This window comes from Giraffa tippelskirchi, chromosome Y (assembly GCF_054371585.1).
Source record: "Giraffa tippelskirchi isolate mGirTip1 chromosome Y, T2T-mGirTip1v1.2.pri, whole genome shotgun sequence".
In the NCBI taxonomy this organism is placed as follows: Eukaryota; Metazoa; Chordata; class Mammalia; order Artiodactyla; family Giraffidae; genus Giraffa; species Giraffa tippelskirchi.
The window spans coordinates 1,103,100-1,116,927 of record NC_137290.1 but is presented as its reverse complement, the minus strand read 5'-3'; the positions used below and the strand labels follow the sequence as shown (position 1 = coordinate 1,116,927).

The window sequence follows — 13,828 nt, the reverse complement described above, 5'->3', positions numbered from 1 at the left end:
AGCGGGAGATTGCTACAGCCAAGTTTTCGCTCGAGATCATCTCCCCTCTCTGGGTCTCCAGGTTCTTTCTTCTTAGAGCCTCAGCCTTGACTGGGAGCCTGGAGTTCTGCTGACTGGACTGTGTCTTTATGCCTCTCAGTCCCCAAGGCTGGGGAAGTTCCTCATATATCATGCTCGCTTGTTAAATGGATGCATAGGTAGATGAATGGATGGTGAGGGGATGGGTAGGTGGATGGATGGATGGATGGTTAGATGGATTTGTGTATTTTTGGATGGATGCATGAATGAATGCATGATGAATGGATGCATGGATGAGTGAATGATGGATGGATAAATAGATGGATGGATGGTGAGTGGTTGGGTAGGTGGATGGATGGATGGCTGGTTAGATGGATTTGTGGATGGATTTGTAAGTGAATACATGATGAATGGATGGTGAATGAATGCATGGATGGATAAATAGATGAATGAATGGCGAGTGGTTGGGTGTGTGGACGACGGCTCATTTCAGTGGCACCAGCCTCTCGCCTCATCTTCCGGAGTTTTCCTGCCCGAGGTTTCCAGCAGGCTCCATCCACTTTGAACAGACGCCTGACCGTGCCACCTTGGCAGTCTGGGCCATTCGTCTGCTTGAATGGCCCTTTGGACCCGTGGAGTCTCCGGCTGGCCTTGTTGAGTCCCTGATGTCAGCTCAGCCATCCTTCCAGGTTCACTAACGTTTGGGTCTCAGGGTCTAGCTTGGCCAACAATACCCTGCCCAGCCCTCATTAATGAGGCCACAGTGCAACCGGCCACCACAGCAGCTCAAATATTGACATATTTGGAGCCTTTGATATTCTGTTGCCCCTCCATGGATCCCATAGGCAAGGGAAGACTTCAGTCCCATGCAGCCATGTCTGATCTGAGCAACCATGTCTGATCTAAGCAACGATGTCTGACCTAAGCAATGATGTCTGATCTGAGCAACCATGTCTGATCTGAGCAACCATGTCTGATCTGAGCAACCATATCTGATCTGAGCAGCCATGTCTGATCTGAGCAGCCATGTCTGATCTAAGCAACAGCATTGTTTTTAAATTTCTCTTCCAACACTGTTTTCTCAGCACGTTTTCCTAGCATAGTTTGGCTGGACCCTTTCCCTGACTTCTATTTGAGTTCAGAGTCACAGGTGCACACCCTACTTCTGGAGTGGGGAGCCTTTCCCTTCTCCAGGGGATCTTCCCAACCCAAGGATCGAACCCAGGTCTCCCTCATGGCAGGCAGATTCTTTACCAGCTGAGCCACCAGGGAAGCCCAAGAAGACTAGAGTGGGTAGATCCCCTTCTCCAGGGGAATCTTCAAGATCCAGGAACTGAACCAGGGTCTCCTGCATTGCAGGCGGATTCTTTACCAGCTGAGCTACCAGGGAAGCCCTACTTCTAAAGCTACTGTTTAAAAATGAGCGCATGGTGCCACAGGAGTGTTTTGCCTTTAATGTGGCCACACCACAGTTGGCTCACGCTTAATCCCGTTGTCTTTCTCAGAAGGGCACAGTAACAGAAATGATCATTTCTCTGCCTCTGACTGTTCAGGACAGTCAGTTCCTCCAGAGAGAAACCAGTATTTGTTGAAAGGAACGTCAAGGAGAGAAAGAGACCTTATTGTTTCAATATCCGTTAATTGACTCCCAAGGAACCACGCTGTGACGCACAACAAATGAGCGTAGGCAGACGAAACTGCCCTGAAAATCACGTAGGAGGCTCAAGCCAGACCGATCTGTTTTGAGGCCACTTAGAGGCTGTCTCACAAGGACATTGGATCATCACTTTTCCTTGTTTTCAGGCCACCGAGGATGCTCCACTGCCTGGAGGAAAACATCCGTCAGATGACTGTCCTTCTGAGACGAAGAGAAGAGGAAAACAGTCGTTTCAGGTCAGTTGAAAAGGCCCTGATGACTCGCCACGGGGATTCAGAATCTCTTGGATGATGGTGGCGCTGCTGCTGATGATGGGGATACTGATGTCGATAGGATGAAGGTGATGGTAATGATGCTGATGGTGATAAGAGGATGGAGGTGATGGTAATGATGATACAATAGTGGTGATGATGTCATGTGATGTAATGATGATGATGCTGGTGATGATGTTAGCAATGGTGATGATGGCGATGGTGACGATGATGATGGAAATGATGATGGTGGTGGTTATAATAGGATGAAGGTGATGGTGTTGATGATACAACAGTGGTGATGATGTCAGGTGGTGGTGATGACAATAGTGATGTTGGTGATGATGAGATGAAGGTGATAGTGCTGATGATGACATGATCATGATGGGTGTTGATGGTGACATGATGAGCTGATGGTGATGGTGATAATAGAATAAAGCAGATGGTGTTGGTGATGATGGTGGTGGTTATAATAGGATGAACATGATGGTGCCGATGATGACATGATCATGATGCTGATGATGATGTTAGCGATGGTGACGATGACGATGGAAATGACGATGGTGGTGGTTATAACAGGATGAAGGTGGTGGTGTTGATGATACAATAGTGGTGATGATGTCATGTGATAGTGACGATGATGATCTTGGTGATGAAGGGATAAAGGTGATGGTGTTGATGGTGACACAATCCTGTTGATGCTGGTGATGATGGGATGAAGGTGATGGTGCGGACGATGACATGATGATGGTGACGTTAGTGATGATGGTATCGACAGTGACTTGATAATGAGGATGGTGGCGACGATGGTGGTGATGGTGGTAATAGGATGAAGAGGATGGTTTGCTCACACAATAATGGCCGCGATGTTCACATGTTAGTGATGATGATAATGTTTTCCCTAATAAGCTATGAGGCTCAGAACATAAGATCACGCAGACTTTACTTTGGATTATCATGCAGGATCTCCTTCTTCTTGGTCCTTATTGAACATGACTTAAGGCTATCTTTGGTAGTAGCACGTGGGGATCTTTAATTATGACAAGCTAACTCTCAGTTGCAGCCTGTGGGATCTGGTTCCCTGGCCTGGGATCAAACCTGGGCCCCCTGCATTGGGAGCATGGAGTCTTAGTCACTGGACCACCAGGCAAGTCCCCCCCCAAAAAAAATAAAAAAATGAAAAGTGTTCTGGCTCCTTCAAGTTTCCCACCTTGCGTTCTCTCTTGCTTTTTTATTTTTAAGTATCTCATTTTAGCCCTAGTGCTTGTGTTAACTTTGTATGTCGACTTGTCTTGGCCATCGTGTAGGGCTGTGTGGTCAGACGTTATTCTGGATGTTTCTGGGCGAGTGTTTAATGGATGAGATTAGCCTTTAAATTGTTGGACTTTGAGTAGAGCAGATTGCCCCCTCCCCATAACATGGGTGGGCCTGGTCAAATCGGTTGAAGGCATGAGTAGCACAAAAGAGTGCTGTCTCCAGAGAAAGGTGGGATTTGTAAGCGGTTGTCCTTTGGACTTGAGCTGCAATATCATCTCTTTCCTGGGTCTCCAGCCTGCTGGTCTACCCTGCAGATTTTGGACTTGCCAGCTTCTGTAACTGCATGTAATTGCATGAGTCAATTCCTTAAAAAATATCTCTATATATGTGTGTGTGTGTGTGTACATATATATATTGTTGTTCTTCAGTTGCCAAGTCATGCCTGACTCTTTGCGACCCCATGGACGGCAGCACACCAGGCTTCCCTGTCCTTCACCATCTCCCAGAGTTTGCCCAAGTTCATGTCCATTGAGTAGGTGATGCCATCCAACCATATCCTCTGTCACCCTCTTCTCCTGCCTTAAATCTTGCTGAGCATCAGGGTGTTTATACAGGGGCTTCCCAGGTGGTAAAGAACATGCCCGCCAATACAGGAGATATGAGAGATGCAGGTTTGATCCCTGGGTGGGGAAGATCCCCCTGGAGGACGGCATGGGAACCCACTCCAATATTCTTGCCTGAAGAATCCCACAGACAGAGGAGCCCAGGGGGCTACAAAGGGTTGCAAAGAGTCAGAAACAGCTGAAGCAACTTAGCATGCACTCATGCATATATAAACACAGAAAAACATATATATACACATATATACACTCACATGCATACATACACACATATATATGTATACATACAGATACATCTATACACACATACAAATACTGCATATATACATATACTGTATACATACATACACACATATACACGATATACATATATACATATATACAAACATACATATGGTGTATATACACATATATACATATATACATACATATACTGTATGTACACACATGTATACATGTGTGTACTGTATATACACATATATACATATCCATACATATACTGTAGGTACACATATGCATATACATACATACACACATATGCTGTATATGCACGTACATATATACATATACACATACTGTATATACATATATATGTATACATACATATACTGTATATACGCACACTATACATATGTATACTGTATACACACATATATGTATACACACATATACTGTATACACATATACACATATTGTATATATATATACATATATGTATACATACATATACTGTATATACACACATATACATATGTATACTGTATACACACATGCATATATACATATATACACATGCACATTCTGTTCATTTCATTTCTCTGGTGAACCCTAATGCAATCATTTCAACATGAATATTAAAATAAAACATTTCCCACGCACAATCTAATTGCCCCACCATTCTGAGTCTTTTCTTTAGTAATTGATGTGCAAACGTGTTGGTAATTATAGTGTTCTAATATTTAATCTGATATTCATTCATGAAAATTTTATGTATGGCTTTCCCCATTAGCTGTGCTGACAGCCTAGCATTTTATCAAATGCGACATGCAGTATATCCAGCCTCCTATAAAACTGTGCTGTGGTAGCCATCTTTGCGCTTTCCTCCTCCTCATGATTGTGTTATTTGCTCAGAATAAACCCGATTAACAGCACTTGCGGGTCACACGGTGTGGACATTTTGCATTTTGTTGACACCAACTGTCTCTGTCCCTTTCTTTTCCGCTTCTAAAAATCAAGCTATGCCTTTGGAAGTGGAGTCGCCCCATGAAATTACAAGTTAAGTGTTAGTCACTCAGTCGTTTCTGAGTCTTTGTGACCCCATGGACTGTAGCCCACCAGGCTCCTCTGTCCATGGGATTCTCCAGGCAAGAATACGGGAGTGGGTAGCTATTTGCTTCTCCAGGGGATCTTCCCGAACCAGGGATCGAACCTGGGTCTCCTGCACTGCAGGCAGGTTCTTTACCATCTGAGCCACCAGGGAAGGCCTTAAATTACAAGGCACCAGTTAAATTTGAATTTTTTTAGCTTTTATATTTTATTTTTAAAAAATTTGTTTATATATTTGGCTGTGCTGGTGTTAATTGCAGCACATGGAATCTTTAGTTGCAGCATGCGGGATCCGGTTCCCTGACCAGCAGTCAAGCTTGAGCTCCCTTCACTGGAAGGATAGAATCCACCATTGGACTACCAGGGAAGTCCCTGAACTTTTTATATAAATAACTTTTTTTTAGTATAAGTACGTATCTAATATTGCATAATAAACAATACACAGTAGCTTAATATACATAGATCCCATGGAATATTTGAGACAAATAGTGCATCTAGTGGGCTTCCGCGGTGGCCCAGATGGTAAATAATCTGCCTGCCAGAGCAGGAGACCTGGGTTCAATTCCTGAGTCAGGAAGATCCCCTTCTCCAGTTCATTTAGCATAAGTATGTCCCATGCAATATTTGAGACAGGTAACTTATTTAGTGTAAGTATGTCTCATGTGATATTTGAGATGAATAGTTTACTTACTGTAAGTGTATCCCATGCAGTATTTGAAGTAGTTTATTTAGTATATCTCATGCAATATTTGAGACAAATAGGTAATTTACTGTAAGTATGTCTCAGGCAATATTTGAGACAAGTAGTTAATTTAGTACAAGTATGTCTCATGTGATATCTGAGGGAAATAGTTCAGTGTAAGTATGTCCTATGCAATATTTGAGACAGTTTATTTAGTATAAGCATGTGTCATGCAATATTTGAGGCAAATAGTTTATTTAGTATAAGTGTATCCCATGTCATATTTGAGACAAGTAGTTTATTTACTAAAAGTATGTCCCATGCTATGGTTGTAACGTACTTACACTAAAGAACACATATTGGTTTTTTATCTGAAATTCAAATGTAACTATGAGTTTTGTGTCTGGATTTGCTAAAGCCACCAACCGTGTTGGAAACATTTGTCTAAGACTTAGAACCAGGCCGATGAAGCTATTAGAATCAGAATATTCCTTACTGTTCAGCATTTTGCAATCTGACCTTCGATGGGACCACCAGAGTGAATAAACTGAAGCGCTTACATTTTTTTGAGTGCCACTGGGAACCCCTCAAGGAAGCGTAGACCAATAACTCGGGAATATATAGTGAGTGTGGGTGTGTATCAAGCCGGGAAAGCGTCAACCAAGACTGCTTAGCTTAAAAGAAAGAAGTATAGCTATATTTAACATGGAGAACCAACCAGGACCTGCTGGACAGCACAGGGAACTCTGCTCAATGTCACATGGCTGCCTGGATGGGAGGGGAGTTTGGGGGAGAAGGGATACTTGTAATTCCAACTAGGTTCCTCTATCTGCATCTATGTTAAGCCTCTTGTGTTCTTATCCACCATATAGCTGCTGGAAAACTCCCCTGGACTCTTATAAGAGACTAAAGGTGAAAAAAAACAAATATCCTCAGTATTATTCAGTTCAGTTCCGTTCAGTCGCTCAGTCGTGTCCGACCCTTTGCGACCCCATGGACCGCAGCACACCAGGCCTCCCTGTCCATCACCAACTCCCAGAGTTTGCTCAGACTCATGTCCATCGAGTCGGTGATGCCGTCCAACCATCTCATCCTCTGCCGTCCCCTTCTCCTCCCGTCTTCAATCTCTCCCAGCATCAGGGTCTTTTCCAATGAGTCAGCTCTTCGCATCAGGTGGCCAAAGGATTGGAGGGAAATGTCTCACTAGACTGCTGACCTTGACAAGGACATGAAAACCTTTGTCTTCTGTTTCGAGGGATATCAGAGGACAAATCAAAAATGTGCCTCAAGTTTGACCAGTTGACCGACTATTCTCTGAAAAACAGTGGCTTCAGAGGTGTTCCCTGTGTTCACGCTGCCTTCGAGATCCTAGCCTGAGCCTCTGTCATCCATCACTCCTGAGATGCTTGTAGTGAGAGTCTTTACAAATACACGCACCCAGCATTTTTCAGTGTGTTTCAGCAGGAATGTTGGGTCAAGTGAGCTAATCTACCATGTTACCAGAAATAGCAGGCATATTAAAGGAGTGCAGCATGACAGATTAGGAAGACGAGAAGAACATCAGAATTAAGGATTTAAGTTATGCAACAGAAGGAAAATTTCATGGGTGTGTAACAAAGTCCATATCCACAAAACAGAAATGACCTTTGAAACTATCAGTACCGTCTTGCCAGATTCCACATATATGTGCGTTAATATATGGTACTTGTTTTATCTTTCTGACTTGCTTCAGTCTGTATAATAGGGCTCGTTTGCAGAGGAATGGAGATCCAGAGTTGTGGGCACAGTGGGAGAAGGAGAACGTGAAAGTGAGAGTCGCTCAGTCATGTCTGACTCTTTGCGACCCTGTGGACTATACACAGTCCATGGGATTCTGCAGGCAAGAGTACTGGAGTGGGTAGACTTTCCCTTCTCCAGGGGAATCTTCCCAACCCAGGGATGGAACCCAGCTCTCCCACATTGCAGGCAGATTCTTTACCAGCCGAGCCACCAGGGAAGCCCAAGAATACTGGAGCGGGTAGCCTGTCCCTTCTCCAGCGGATCTTCCCGACCCAGGAATCGAACCGGGGTCTCCCGCATGGCAGGCGGAGTCTTTACCAGCTGAGCCACCAGGGAAGCCCAAGAATACTGGAGTGGGTAGCCTATCCCTTCTCCAGGGGATCTTCCCAACCCAGGAATCGAACCGGGGTCTCCCGCATGGCAGGCGGAGTCTTTACCGACCGAGTTATGGGACAAAAGGAGACAATAGCATGGAAACAAATACACTACCATTCATAAAAATAGATAGCCAGCGCACATCTGCTCTATGACTCAGGGAACTCAAACCGGTCATCTGAGACAACCTGGAGTGTTGGGATGGGGAGAGAGGTGGCAGGGAGGTTCAAGAGGGAGGGGACGTAGGTATGTTTATGGCTGGTTCGTGCTGGTGCATGGCAGAGACCCACACAGTACTGTAAAGCAGTTATCCTGCAGTGAAAAATAAATAACTCAACTATGAGCTCAGAAAGAAAAAAAAAAAATTCCAAATAGTAGAAATAGGTCAACCATATTCGGGGCCATCCTGTCACGAAGATAACATTTGAAAACAAGAATATTCGCAGAGAAACGCGATCGTCCAACTGGAATGTTTTTACTGAAATGCAGTTGATGGTCAATGCTGTGCCAAGGTCCGCTGTAGAGCAAAGTCCTTCCGTTATACACACACTGCTGCTGCTGCTGCTAAGTCGCTTCAGTCATGTCCGACTCTATGCGACCCCATAGACGGCAGCCCGCTAGGCTCCGCCGTCCCTGGGATTCTCCAGGCAAGAACACTGGAGTGGGTTGCCGTTTCCTTCTCCAGTGCATTAAAGGGAAAAGTGAAAGTGAAGTCGCTCAGTCGTCCGACTCTTAGTGACCCCGTGCACTGTAGCCTACCAGGCTCCTCCGTCCATGGGATTTTCCAGGCAAGAGTACTGGAGTGGGTAGCCTTTCCCTTCTCCAGGGGATCTTCCCATCCCAGGGATCGAACCCAGGTCTCCCACATTGCAAATGGATTCTTTTTTTTTTTTTTTTAATATATAATTTTTAAAAACAAACCCTTGTGTCGAGGGCTGACTTTCAATAGATCGCAGCGAGGGAGCTGCTCTGCTACGTACGAAACCCCGACCCAGAAGCAGGTCGTCTACGAATGGTTTAGCGCCAGGTGCCCCACGAACGTGCGGTGCGTGACGGGCGAGGGGGTGGCCGCCTTTCCGGCAAATGGATTCTTTACCAGCTGAGCCATCAGGGAAGCCCAAGAATACTGGAGTGGGTAGCCTTTCCCTCCTCCAGGGGCTCTTCCTGACCCAGGAATCGAACCGGGGTCTCCTTCATTGCAGGCGATTCTTTACCATCAGAGCCACCAGGGAAACCCTTAGACCTCTAGAAAGCATATGAAAAAAGAACATTAAAGTGCACATACCGCAAATCAACCCCCAATCAGCCTCAAAACAGTACCCGCATCACAAAAATCAGTGTGACTGACAGAGGTTTATACAAATATTTTTGAAAAATAGGATAAAAGGGGTGCTTCTAGGGAAAATATGCATTACCACAGTTAGAAAAACAAAGTAAGCGTCAGTATATCAGCTTTAAGGAAGAGGTTCAGTAAGAGCTATCAGCATAAAAATGTTCAAGGTCACAGAATTCTGAACCAGTTCTCTGAAACCTGCGAGTCATTCTCAAGGTATTTATATTATTCAGAGACCGGGTTGAGGAGGAATGCTTCCAAGTGATTTGTGAGAGACATCTCAGAATCATTCTGAAATTTGATTTAAAAAGCACACTGAGGTCTATATGCTATCATGTAAAATAGTCAGCTGGTGGGAAGCTGCTGTATAGCATGAGGAGCTCAGCTCGGGGCTCTGGGATGACCTAGAGGGGTGGGTGGGGGTCAGAGGGAGGCTCAAGAGGGAGGGGATATAGGTATACACGTGGCTGATCCACGTTGCCATACAGCAGACACGAACAGCACTGTAAAGCAGTTTTACCCCAATACAAATTTATCTTTAAATTTTAAAAAAGAAAAAAAGAGTAGTACAAGGCAAAGAGACTCCAAAGTGATGTGAATATGATTGCAAATAACGAGCAAATCGATGCAGCAGATAGAGTATTCACTACACCAGAGGGATAATACACACGGCAAGGTGAGGTTAATGTTAGGCATTGCTGTGCTGTGGTAAGTCGTTTCGGCCGTGTCCGACTCTTTGCGACCCCATGGACTGTAGTTCACAGGCTTCTCCGTCCACGGGATGCTCCAGGCAAGAACACTGGAGTGGGTTGCCATGCCCTCCTCCAGAGGATTGTCCCGACTTAGGGATCGAACCCAGGTCTCCTGCATTGCAGGCAGATTCTTTACCATCTGAGCCACCTGGGAAGCTATTTATACCCTTTGTAAAGAAAGCTGAGCGCCAAAGAATTTATATTTTTGAACTCTGGTGCTGGAGAAGACTCAAGACTCTTGAGAGTCCCTTGGACTGCAAAGACATCAAACCTGTCCATCCTAAAGGAAATTAACCCTGAATATTCACTGGAAGGACTGATGCTGAAGCTCCAATCCTTTGGCCACCTGATGCTAAGAGCAGACTCACTGGAAAAGACCCCGATGCTGGGAAAGATTGAAGGCAGGAGGAGAAGGGGACGGCAGAGGATGAGATGGTTGGATGGCATCACTGATTCGATGGACATGAGTTTGAGCAGGCTCCGGGTGATGGTGTCCACAGGGTCGCAAAGAATCAGACACAAGTTAGTGAGTGAACAACAAATTTTCTCAATGGACACATTTTCGTATTGGTTTCAAGTGAAACGCTCAGACTGATCAGCATATCCAAGAACTGCTCAGCCTGCAGGGACTAAACTGCTTTCACATATGTTTCATGGCTCCTGTATTAAAAGAGAACCTGAAAGTAAGAAGGTCCACCTCCCCACCATCACTTAACCCAGAGACCGAAATCCCCATCGCGTGCAAATAATGAGAGGTGGCTGTGCAAACAGGTATACGTCTGGATATGTAATCAACAGCCAGCTCCTCTTGCTTTGTGTTTTTTGCTGTTTTTTTTTTTTTTTTTGCGGGGGGGTAGATTTTGCGTCTCATCATGATTGACACAACAATGGAGAAGCAATGTGAATCAAGGCGTTCTCTGCGCTAGATGGAGAGAAAATTGCATATTCTGTGACACATGCCACCAAGCCCCTACTATTTCCACTGAGCCCATGGCTAATTGTCTGCCATGAGCCTTTGGGTTAATTTATGCACACCTACCCCTCATGGCCCAGAAGCAAAAGAATAGTGCACAACACCAGGGCCGCGGAAACAAGTAATTTTAGCTGTTGGTCGATGCCTCCCCGATGAGAGAAAGCCTTTGCGAGTTGAGTCTCATCATCCACGCAAGTGTGGAGATCGGAGACGAAGCATTTGGTTCTGAGTTTGCGCTGCGTGCCCAGCCAGACATGTGCGCGCAGGGGTCACGATGTTCATTGCTGGGGTGCTTGTTTCCCCAAGCTGGTACCCACGGCACGTCTCCAAAGAAACTTACCCTATTTTTTTTTTTAAATAAACTCTCTTTCTTTGCGTTTATCATGTTAAAATACCATTTATGAGGCTTGTCTCCTAAAGATAATTCTTGGCTGTATTTTGGTCGCTGTTGCTTCCTTGGCGATTTTTCTGGGGGAGGGAAGGATGAGATTAGATTTCCTCAATCAGACGTTGCTGATTTCACCCATCCACCCCTGGCTCTTGTCTCGAGGTTTCAGATCCCAGCTTCATCCCTGGCTACCCTCGGAAAGAATTCTGTGCTATTTCCTCCTTTCCTCACAAACCCGAGTAAAGCTGGGAATGTCAGGCGCAGGTCTTGGCGTGTGTCCGTGGAGCTTTGCAGACAGGAAACCATTTTCCACATCGCCTCCTTTGGATGGAAATGGAGATGCGTGAAGATCACTGGGAACCAAGGCTAACTTGTTGAAACAGAGAAGACTGTTGATGATGCCAGCAATCCTTTGATCTCATCCAGCAGAGATGCCCACGGGTAATAACAAACATCTGTGTAGTCTAGACTATGGTTTTCCCAGTAGTCATGTGTGGATGTGAGAGTTGGACTGTAAATAAATAGTAAGCGCTGAAGAACTGATGCTTTGGAACTGTGGTGTTGGAGAAGACTCTTGAGAGTCCCTTGGACTGCAAGGAGATCCAGCCAGTCCATCCTAAAGGAAATCAGTCCTGAATATTCACTGGAAAGATTGATGCTGAAGCTGAAGCTCCAATACTTTGGAGCTTGATTCGAAGAGCTAACTAACTGGAAAAGACCTTGAGGCTGAGAAAGATTGAAGGTGGGAGGAGAAGAGGGCAACAGAGGATGAGATGGTTGGATGGCATCACTGACTCAATGGACATGAGTCTGAGTAAACTCTGGGTGATAGTGAAGGACAGGGAAGCCTGGCGTGCTGCAAGCCATGGGGTCTCAGAGTCAGACGCGACTTAGTGACCGAACAACAACAACAATATCACTATAGATGTAATTACAAGAAAAAATAACTCCAGTCACTCTCCATTTTTATTTTTATTTTTGCATTGTATTGGACTGTAGTTGATTTGCAATGTGTTAGTTTCAATGTGTTAATTTCAGCAAAGTGATTCACTTATACATACATCTATTCTTTTTCGGATTCTTTTCTCATATATGTTGTCACAGGATATTGAGTACAAATCTCTGTGTTATATAGTAGTTCCTTATTGGTTATCTATTTTGTATATAGTAGTGTATATCTCGGCTTCCCTGGTGGCTCAGACCATAAAGGATCTCCCTGCACTGTGGGAGACCCGGGTTCCATCCCTGGTTTGGAAAGATCCCCTGGAAGAGGGCGTGGCAACCCACTCCAGTATATTTGCCTGGAGAATCCCCATGGACAGAGGAGCCTGGCGGGCTACAGTCCATGGAGCCGCAGAGTCAGACACGACTGAGCAACTAAGCACAGTGTGTATCTATTAAACACAAACTGCTAATTTTTCCCTCCTCTGCCCTTTCCCTTTTGGTAACCAGAAGTTTGTTTTCTGTGTCTCTGAGTCTGTTTCTCTTTCGTAAATAAGTTCATTGGTATCATTTAAAAATGTTTTTTATTGGTGTATAGATTCTTTACAATGATGTGTTAGTTTCTGCTGTACAACAAAGTGAATCAGCTATATGTGTACATTTACCCCCTCTTTTTTTGGATTTCCTTCCCATTTAGATAGTTCATTAGTATCATTTTCTATAATTAGATTCCACATGTGAATGATATCACATAGTATTTCTCCTTCTCTGTCTGACTTACTTCACTCAGTATGATCATCTCTAGGTCCATCCATGTTGCTGCAAATGGCATGATTTCATCCTTTTTCATGGCCGCGTAATATTCCATTCTGTATATGGACCACGTCTTCTTTATCCATTCCTCTGTTGATGGACATCTAGGTTGCTTTCATGTCCTGGCTGTTGTAAACAGCGCTGCACTGAACATTGGGGTGTCTGTATCCTTCCGGCTCATGTTTTTCCCTGGGTGGGTGTATGCCCAGGAGAGGGATTGCAGAGTCATATCGTAGTTCTAGTTTTAGTTTTTTGAGGAATCTCCATATCGTTCTCTGTAATGGTTTCCCGATTTCCATTCCCACCAACAGTGTAGGAGCGTTCCCTTTTCTCCACACCCTCTCTAGCATTTACTGTTTGTAGATTTTTTTGATGATGGCCATGCTGGCTGGTGCGAAGTGATAACCTCATTGTAGTTTTGATTGGCATTTCTCTAATATTCAGTGGTGTTGAACATCTTTTCATGTGCCTCTTGGCCATCTGTATGGCTTCTTTGAAGAAATGTCTACTTAGCTTTTCTGCCCATTTTTTGACTGGATTGTTTTGATGTTGTTCAGCAGAAATGAACATGATATTGTAAATCAACTATACTTCAATTTAAAAAAAAAGTAGCTCAGTCACTAAAGAATCTGCTTGTAATGCAGGAGACGTGGGTTCGATCC

At 44.5% G+C, this 13,828-nt stretch overlaps 1 protein-coding gene across 2 annotated transcripts in view; it reads left to right on the top strand.

The window, feature by feature from the left end:
* The window catches only part of LOC145537807 (polyprenol dehydrogenase-like), a 267,209-nt gene that overhangs the window by 178,540 nt on the left and 74,841 nt on the right, over positions 1 to 13,828 (top strand). The window contains exon 8 of one of the 2 annotated variants that reach the window (XR_014076430.1): positions 1,822 to 1,911. The exons of the other annotated variant lie outside the window; for it this stretch is intronic. The gene's annotated coding sequence lies outside the window, so the exon portion shown is untranslated. The remainder of the gene's footprint in view (positions 1 to 1,821; positions 1,912 to 13,828) is intronic. 2 annotated transcript variants of the gene reach the window in all.